The 9,681-nt window shown below is 35.8% G+C and overlaps 1 pseudogene; it reads right to left on the reverse strand.

The window, feature by feature from the left end:
• Nucleotides 1–4,357: 4,357 nt before the first annotated feature.
• On the reverse strand, nucleotides 4,358–9,290 carry LOC11406291 (beta-glucosidase BoGH3B-like; annotated as a pseudogene).
• Between the last annotated feature and the right edge of the window lie 391 nt (nucleotides 9,291–9,681).

Genomic DNA, 9,681 nt, shown 5'->3' on the forward strand with positions numbered 1-9,681 from the left:
AGAAAAAAACTTTTCAAGAGGAGAAAGCGTTAATGCCAAAAAATTCATATTGTTGATATTTGGGTGCTTATGATGTCTAAGAATAATTGATTACAAGTGAAGTTTATAATGGAATTTCAAACTCAACACAAACTCTATGGAATTCAAAATCTAGTTGGAAATGGAGAAGTGGCGTGTTCGGGGTTCAAACCTTTAGTCCCTGCATATATTATTCAGAACAAGGGGTTGTTAGTGAATGTAATGGAATTCATATATTGTTGTTAGTGAATGTAATGAAAAGTGCATTTTTTGTACTTGGGTCTGTCCATTTGAGGTGATCCTCGTAGGTTAGTCTGGAACCATGTGTTGCATAACTTAAAGATCTAGATTGTCTGGTTGGAAAAGTCGTTTCTTTTCTTTCGGGGGCCGTTTGACTTTGCTTAAATCTGTTCTGACCTCTCTGCCTGTCTATGCACTTTCCTTCTTCAAAGCTCTGTCAAGTATAATCTCTTCCTTTGAATCTTTGCTTAATTTTTTCTTTTTTGGGGAGGGAGTGAGGATCATAGAAAAATTCTTTGGATTAATTGGAATACCATTTGTCTCAACAAGGAGTCTGGAGGTCTGGGGGTTAGGTAACTAAGGGAGTTTAATTTATCTCTTTTAGGGAAATGATGTTGGAAGATGTTAGTTGACAGATGTGGGTTTTGGTAAAGGGTGTTGGCTGCTAGGTATGGTGAGGAGGCAGAGAGGTTGGAGGTTGGGGGCCGGAGGTGGCTAAAATAAGGGCTGGAGTGGGCTATGAGATTGTTGGGTGGTTTCCGGAGATGGTGTCCCGTAAGGTGGGAGATGGGGCTGACACTTTCTTTTGGTTTGATAGGTGGTTAGGAGATGTGCTTCTCTGTCAGCGTTTTAGGCTGTTGTTTGATCTAGCGGAGAACATGTTGTCTTTAGTTGCTACTATGTTCTCTCTAGGATGGGGGGAGGGGGTGAGGCTTGGCAATGGAGAAGGATGTTGTGGATATGGGAGGAGGAGTTGTTAGCGGAGTGTAGGATATTACTTTCTAACGTTATTTTGCAGGGTAATGTTTCCGATCATTTGTTTGGGTATCGGTTGACTGCTTGGTTTGTAATTTTTTAACAAATACTTCGTTTCTTTGAGAGTCCTCTCTGGTATGCCTTGTGTCAAAGAGGTGTCTCTGTTTATGTGATTATATATATACCATTTTTGTTTCTTAAAAAAAAAGTTAGTTTTGTCTATATCATAAAATTTTTAAAATCTAATGAGCACTTTTAAATCACCAAAATTAGTGTTTATATTAAATGTTTATTTTATTTTAAAAAAATTGTTTAATATTTACATCGTGTTAGTTGCGGATATAGACATTTGTTTCAATGTAAAGAAAAAAACTTTTCAAGAGGAGAAAGCGTTAATGCCAAAAAATTCATATTGTTGATATTTGGGTGCTTATGATGTCTAAGAATAATTGATTACAAGTGAAGTTTATAATGGAATTTCAAACTCAACACAAACTCTATGGAATTCAAAATCTAGTTGGAAATGGAGAAGTGGCGTGTTCGGGGTTCAAACCTTTAGTCCCTGCATATATTATTCAGAACAAGGGGTTGTTAGTGAATGTAATGGAATTCATATATTGTTGTTAGTGAATGTAATGAAAAGTGCATTTTTTGTACTTGGGTCTGTCCATTTGAGGTGATCCTCGTAGGTTAGTCTGGAACCATGTGTTGCATAACTTAAAGATCTAGATTGTCTGGTTGGAAAAGTCGTTTCTTTTCTTTCGGGGGCCGTTTGACTTTGCTTAAATCTGTTCTGACCTCTCTGCCTGTCTATGCACTTTCCTTCTTCAAAGCTCTGTCAAGTATAATCTCTTCCTTTGAATCTTTGCTTAATTTTTTCTTTTTTGGGGAGGGAGTGAGGATCATAGAAAAATTCTTTGGATTAATTGGAATACCATTTGTCTCAACAAGGAGTCTGGAGGTCTGGGGGTTAGGTAACTAAGGGAGTTTAATTTATCTCTTTTAGGGAAATGATGTTGGAAGATGTTAGTTGACAGATGTGGGTTTTGGTAAAGGGTGTTGGCTGCTAGGTATGGTGAGGAGGCAGAGAGGTTGGAGGTTGGGGCCGGAGGTGGCTAAAATAAGGGCTGGAGTGGGCTATGAGATTGTTGGGTGGTTTCCGGAGATGGTGTCCCGTAAGGTGGGAGATGGGGCTGACACTTTCTTTTGGTTTGATAGGTGGTTAGGAGATGTGCTTCTCTGTCAGCGTTTTAGGCTGTTGTTTGATCTAGCGGAGAACATGTTGTCTTTAGTTGCTACTATGTTCTCTCTAGGATGGGGGGAGGGGGTGAGGCTTGGCAATGGAGAAGGATGTTGTGGATATGGGAGGAGGAGTTGTTAGCGGAGTGTAGGATATTACTTTCTAACGTTATTTTGCAGGGTAATGTTTCCGATCATTTGTTTGGGTATCGGTTGACTGCTTGGTTTGTAATTTTTTAACAAATACTTCGTTTCTTTGAGAGTCCTCTCTGGTATGCCTTGTGTCAAAGAGGTGTCTCTGTTTATGTGATTATATATATACCATTTTTGTTTCTTAAAAAAAAAGTTAGTTTTGTCTATATCATAAAATTTTTAAAATCTAATGAGCACTTTTAAATCACCAAAATTAGTGTTTATATTAAATGTTTATTTTATTTTAAAAAAATTGTTTAATATTTACATCGTGTTAGTTGCGGATATAGACATTTGTTTCAATGTAAAGAAAAAAACTTTTCAAGAGGAGAAAGCGTTAATGCCAAAAAATTCATATTGTTGATATTTGGGTGCTTATGATGTCTAAGAATAATTGATTACAAGTGAAGTTTATAATGGAATTTCAAACTCAACACAAACTCTATGGAATTCAAAATCTAGTTGGAAATGGAGAAGTGGCGTGTTCGGGGTTCAAACCTTTAGTCCCTGCATATATTATTCAGAACAAGGGGTTGTTAGTGAATGTAATGGAATTCATATATTGTTGTTAGTGAATGTAATGAAAAGTGCATTTTTTGTACTTGGGTCTGTCCATTTGAGGTGATCCTCGTAGGTTAGTCTGGAACCATGTGTTGCATAACTTAAAGATCTAGATTGTCTGGTTGGAAAAGTCGTTTCTTTTCTTTCGGGGGCCGTTTGACTTTGCTTAAATCTGTTCTGACCTCTCTGCCTGTCTATGCACTTTCCTTCTTCAAAGCTCTGTCAAGTATAATCTCTTCCTTTGAATCTTTGCTTAATTTTTTCTTTTTTGGGGAGGGAGTGAGGATCATAGAAAAATTCTTTGGATTAATTGGAATACCATTTGTCTCAACAAGGAGTCTGGAGGTCTGGGGTTAGGTAACTAAGGGAGTTTAATTTATCTCTTTTAGGGAAATGATGTTGGAAGATGTTAGTTGACAGATGTGGGTTTTGGTAAAGGGTGTTGGCTGCTAGGTATGGTGAGGAGGCAGAGAGGTTGGAGGTTGGGGGCCGGAGGTGGCTAAAATAAGGGCTGGAGTGGGCTATGAGATTGTTGGGTGGTTTCCGGAGATGGTGTCCCGTAAGGTGGGAGATGGGGCTGACACTTTCTTTTGGTTTGATAGGTGGTTAGGAGATGTGCTTCTCTGTCAGCGTTTTAGGCTGTTGTTTGATCTAGCGGAGAACATGTTGTCTTTAGTTGCTACTATGTTCTCTCTAGGATGGGGGGAGGGGGTGAGGCTTGGCAATGGAGAAGGATGTTGTGGATATGGGAGGAGGAGTTGTTAGCGGAGTGTAGGATATTACTTTCTAACGTTATTTTGCAGGGTAATGTTTCCGATCATTTGTTTGGGTATCGGTTGACTGCTTGGTTTGTAATTTTTTAACAAATACTTCGTTTCTTTGAGAGTCCTCTCTGGTATGCCTTGTGTCAAAGAGGTGTCTCTGTTTATGTGATTATATATATACCATTTTTGTTTCTTAAAAAAAAAGTTAGTTTTGTCTATATCATAAAATTTTTAAAATCTAATGAGCACTTTTAAATCACCAAAATTAGTGTTTATATTAAATGTTTATTTTATTTTAAAAAAATTGTTTAATATTTACATCGTGTTAGTTGCGGATATAGACATTTGTTTCAATGTAAAGAAAAAAACTTTTCAAGAGGAGAAAGCGTTAATGCCAAAAAATTCATATTGTTGATATTTGGGTGCTTATGATGTCTAAGAATAATTGATTACAAGTGAAGTTTATAATGGAATTTCAAACTCAACACAAACTCTATGGAATTCAAAATCTAGTTGGAAATGGAGAAGTGGCGTGTTCGGGGTTCAAACCTTTAGTCCCTGCATATATTATTCAGAACAAGGGGTTGTTAGTGAATGTAATGGAATTCATATATTGTTGTTAGTGAATGTAATGATATGTTCATAATCTCTTCACTTCACATTGAATTCTTATGCAAGTCATTGACTCATTGGTAACCAAAGTACTTAAATCATGTGAGTTCTACTTATTACAAGCTAGCCCATAACCAAGAGGGAATAAGGGGTCATCACATGAATTCACTCCCTCACTAGGTTCATCAAGCTGTTCAATTCTTCTAAACCAAGTCATTGGTAGTTTACCCTTGAAGTCATGATCCCCAAAGATTACATCTGTGATTCCCTTTCCTTCACTACCAGGCAACCATGCTGCAACAAGAGCTTCTGTTTTTTCCAACAAACTTTGTTCCAAGACCAAAGGTCTTCCAGATATCAGAATCACAAGTGTTGGGATTTTATCAGAAACTATGTCTACAATTCCAGCTCCATTAAATGGGATCACAAGTTCTTTATTGTCACCTCCACACTCAGCATAGGGTGCTTCACCAATAGCAACAATGGCAAAAGAAAATTCATTACATTCTATGAATTCTGTTGATGGACACTTCTCATATATAACTTCGGTGTCATGTCCCACAGCTTCCTTAACAGCATCCAAGATAGTTGTGCCTGAAGTTGTAAGAACACATTAATAACACAATGAAGAAACATTAAAAACAAAAAGATGCAAAGAAAAGGCTAACCAATTGTGATCTGGCCACTAGATCCATACTTAGTAAATGTCCATCCTCCACATTGATAGCCGATATCATTAGCATGAGTTCCAGCAACAAGGATTCTCTTGGCGTTCTTATTCAATGGTATGAAAGGTTTACTAGGCTCCTTTCCGTTTTTCAACAAAACCAAGGACTTTCGAACTGCTTCGCGTGCTAGATCTCTATGTATCTGTCAAAACAAATTGTTAGAACACAAGTGTTGCAATTGAAAGTTGGAAGACTAAACACCAAGTCCCACATATTGGATAGAAGCATAACTAGTGTTAGTGTTGTGTGCCCATAAAAAAAAAATTGTTTGTGTTGTGTGAATTGTAAAAATACCCCACATGGGATAGATCACATACATTGATAGTGTTTATATAGAAGGAGTGTGACTCTATAAAATAAGCATGGGGAATATCTAATATGTGATGAATTGAATGAAAAGTCATGAAAATACATAATAGGATTTCCATTGCTTTTGTGAACGGAATATATATCTTACGTGCCTGAGCTTGAGCTAAATAATATATATTTTTTATTACTCAATAAATTAATTAAAGCACTCTAATATGGTAGGATTCCTGCTACTTTTGTGAACGGAATATATATCTTACGTGCCGGAGCTTGAGCTAAATAATATATATTTTTTATTACTCAAAATTGTTAAATTAATTAAAGCACTCTAACATGTGTCATGAGTTTTACCAAGTCGTTTCGTTACTTGATATGATCCAAGTTATCCTTGTTCATTAAGTTTCTCATATATCAGTTGTAAACTATTCTCTCTTTGAATCCTTTTCTTCTTCTTCTCCCTTTGGCTTGTGTTAATGAGTTTTTCTTTTATTCTCTATTCTTCCGCCCCTTTTGGTTTCAAGTAGTATACGTGCTATATTTGAGTGGCCATAATAGCTTTATTTGATGGTGTAATTATTGAACGATTTTATATAGTGCATAGTAAATCGTAACAGTGAACTAAACCGTTTTATTTTGAAGACGGTGTGGTTGATAGTCTATCTTACGCAACTTTGGACAATGTCGTGAAACGTCTTAATTGTAACGAATTTGTAGTGACTCAATCCGATAATCTCTTCGCTGATAATTTTTTCAAGGTATTTTCAAATTCCAAAAACAACACAATTTGATGGAAAAACAAAACAACTATTTACTGTGAGTAAGTCATAATAATATCTTATCTTAAATCTTAAATATATTTAAATTTGAATCTAAATTTATAATCTTCTAAAAATATTTAAGCATATATATTGCAACCAGCTAAACTTCACTTACCTTGCAACCAACAATATCCAGCAAAGATCTGTCAGTTAAAGGAAATTCAAAAAGTTCAGCAATAAACTTCACTCTTAAAATCCTCTCAACAGCATCATCAATCCTGGATATTGGTACTTCCCTGATTGAACTAAAGACATCAACTCTTCCATGAATTTTTCATATCTTATAGGAACCATCACCTGCACACATGTTCATAAATATATAAATTTAAAATGAAATCAAGCAATCTATGAGAAAACATTATTGGATTTGAAGTTTTCTACCATGTCGATTCCAGCATTAATGGAAGTGGAAATGCAATAACGATAATCTGAACCATATGGTTGACATAATTCATCAATTCCCTCCCAGTCAGAAATCACAAAACCCTACAGTGGAGCATTATTAGATTTTAACCTTTATTCTTAAACAACAAATGAATATCATTGACAAACAAATTTGACAATTTTGACAAACAACAAAGATCAATTTCCAAAGAAAATTTACCTTGAAGCCTAGCTTTTCTTTCAAAATATCATTAATCAGAAAATGATGACCATGGAGTTTGACTCCATTCCAGCTGGAATATGAGACCATAATGGTTGAAACACCTTGTGCTATGCAATCCACATAAGAAGCCATGTGGATCTTCTCTAAGTCTTCATATGATAATATTGTATTCCCCTCATTTACACCTTTTTCTGTGCCTCCATCTCCAACAAAATGTTTGGCACAAGCAATAACTTTGTTCCTGAAGTACTAAATAGTTGCAGTTAAATCACTTTGATAAAGATGTATGTATGGATACTAACTAAGTATTGATTTTTGAAAAAAGCGGTTACTAGTTAGGAATCCCTATGGGAACAATGTGTACCAATATTTGTTTTGGATTATCAATATGTAACTAATTTAATAGTTTGAAGGTTTGAAACCATCAGTTTATCACATTATAAAACAGCATTAGTTATTCAATGATTCAAAATTTCAAACAACATTAAATTTTATGACCGACAGAAGTTATATTGATGGCTTCTGCCTACCTCCCAGCCACAAATGGGTAACCCCTTGGATGTCTTTCTGGAGGTTGGCCTTGCAAACCTGAAACATAAGAAGTCATATTTCGGACAATTTCAGTGTCTTCGCTGTAACTCTCATAGCATCTTCCCCATCTGGGATCTTTGCAGACCTGTCCATTCACATATGCAAATTGTAAGTTCTATATCTGATGTTTATCTATTTACTAAGCAGGGAATTTAGGATGTGTAAATTAAAAAAAAAAAAAAAAAAAAAAACGCAACATGAAAAGAGTAATCTCTCTTGTGTACAAACTCCAGGGACGAATAATTCCCTTTTTTCTCTTGTTGCCTCAAAGAATCCTAACAAAACACATAACATAATCATCCAGGAAATTTTAAGCTTTAAAGTTGAAGTCCCATAGAAAGAGTGTACATCCCTTTTTGCGAATGAGTTGAGTGAGTATCACTATAAACCTAGAGATGCCAAGGATGGAAAATCTGGAGCATAATCCAAGTGTCATTACGAATGAACTCTAATATTATCTTAAATTTTGGTTTGGACCTAACTCAACCTCACAATATCGGTTTGTAAGGTAAGGGATATTTCTCACTTATAAACATTTTTTAGGCCATATCATATTCAATGTGGTTCTCTCAACAATTTTCTTTCAAGAAAGCTTTAGTACTTATGCACAATATAATAAGAAAAAATTATTAACAGAAAGCTGTAGTTAATCAACGTAGCAAATTCAGAAGTTGGTTATGATGCCTTACAGCCACACAAGGAGCACAAGTATAGTGAGTTCTACTTGCTCTAAGTTCAAGTGATATTGCAGCTCCAATTCTTTGAACTAAATCTGCATCTCTACATGCACACCACAAATGTAGAATCAAAGCTTTTTCAAGATAACAAAATTATTTGTTAACATAAAGTACAAACCAAATTTACTTGTCAAACATGGAAGGATTTGACACGATATTTAGAGCAGTGTTTTAAAAGACGGTTTCCGACCGAAAACATGACCGCATCATCATAATTTTTTATGTCTTTCTTCGCAACGGCAACACAACCACCATTGTGGTTGTATCAGTCGTATCTGATCACGATTTTTGCAATATTAACACACATGACGCGACTTTGACTATTAGTTAAAACCTTGGACAGAAAGATTCAACTTAAGGGTATTAAGAAAATAAAACAAAACAAAAGGAACACCACCAACCTTGTAGCTCCGAGGGCAACATTGTGAGGAAATATGGTCGTACCGTAGACATTATTATTACCATGAACAGCATCGGTCCCATATATGATTGGTATGCCTAACCGCGATTCAAGGGCCAACTTCTGAAACCCGTCTACCAAATCAGCCCAATCAGATGATACTTCCTTCTCCGAAGTTGCATTTTTTGGTGGAGCACAGTACACACTCCCTAAGTTAAAAAAGACAAGGAGAAAATAATTAGAGACAAGTTACTAAGATATGATAGTAAAAGGAATCAGAAGAAAAAATGTAGATATGATAGAGTACCAATGGCGAAGTCTTTTATGGCAGAAGGAGTAGTAACAGAGCGTTCAATTTGAGTCATCTGACCAATCTTCTCTTTCAAAGTCATAAGAGAAAGAAGGTTTTTGATTCGAGCTTCAACCGGTTCAGCGGGATTCATATACACAGAATCCATGCAACTGACTGAGTTCTTGCTATAAACACTGTGATGCTTGTTTGCAGTTACTGTTACTGCAGATTTGATATCCAAATGGTGAAATGGAACAACTCTAATTTATGAACTTAGCCTCAGGGGGAACGTACTTTGATTAAACATTTTAATAAAAAGAAACTTTCGGCTGCATGTAAGTATTTGATTACTGGAGTTAGTGACTTTTATGGTCCACCATCTCAAAAGGTGGTTCATGGTGAAAAATTAATATGAACAATAGGATACATATTAGTATTTAAACAAAGGGGAATTAGGATATAATAGTATTTAATTTAAATGAAGGTGAATGTTTGCAGTGAAGCACTTGGGTGGTGTGGAGCTAAGAGCTGAAAATACTGTTACCTATTTTATGAATAAATAGTAGGGAATCTGTGGGGAAGCAGGTGTTAGGTATCAGAGTAACAAAATATTATCATGCAGCTAAAATAAGAGACGAGAAAAGAGGAACTGAACACACAATATTTTACGTGGAAACCCCTCAACAAATAAGGGGAAAAAACCACGGGGCAAGAGTAGAGAACTTTCACTAAGTGGAAGAAATTACAGGACCTCTCTCTAACTACAAAGAGAGTACAATTACCACTCTCTCTTATAAATAGGAGAATACTAACTAAT

Source organism: Medicago truncatula, chromosome 5 (genome assembly GCF_003473485.1).
Source record: "Medicago truncatula cultivar Jemalong A17 chromosome 5, MtrunA17r5.0-ANR, whole genome shotgun sequence".
In the NCBI taxonomy this organism is placed as follows: Eukaryota; Viridiplantae; Streptophyta; class Magnoliopsida; order Fabales; family Fabaceae; genus Medicago; species Medicago truncatula.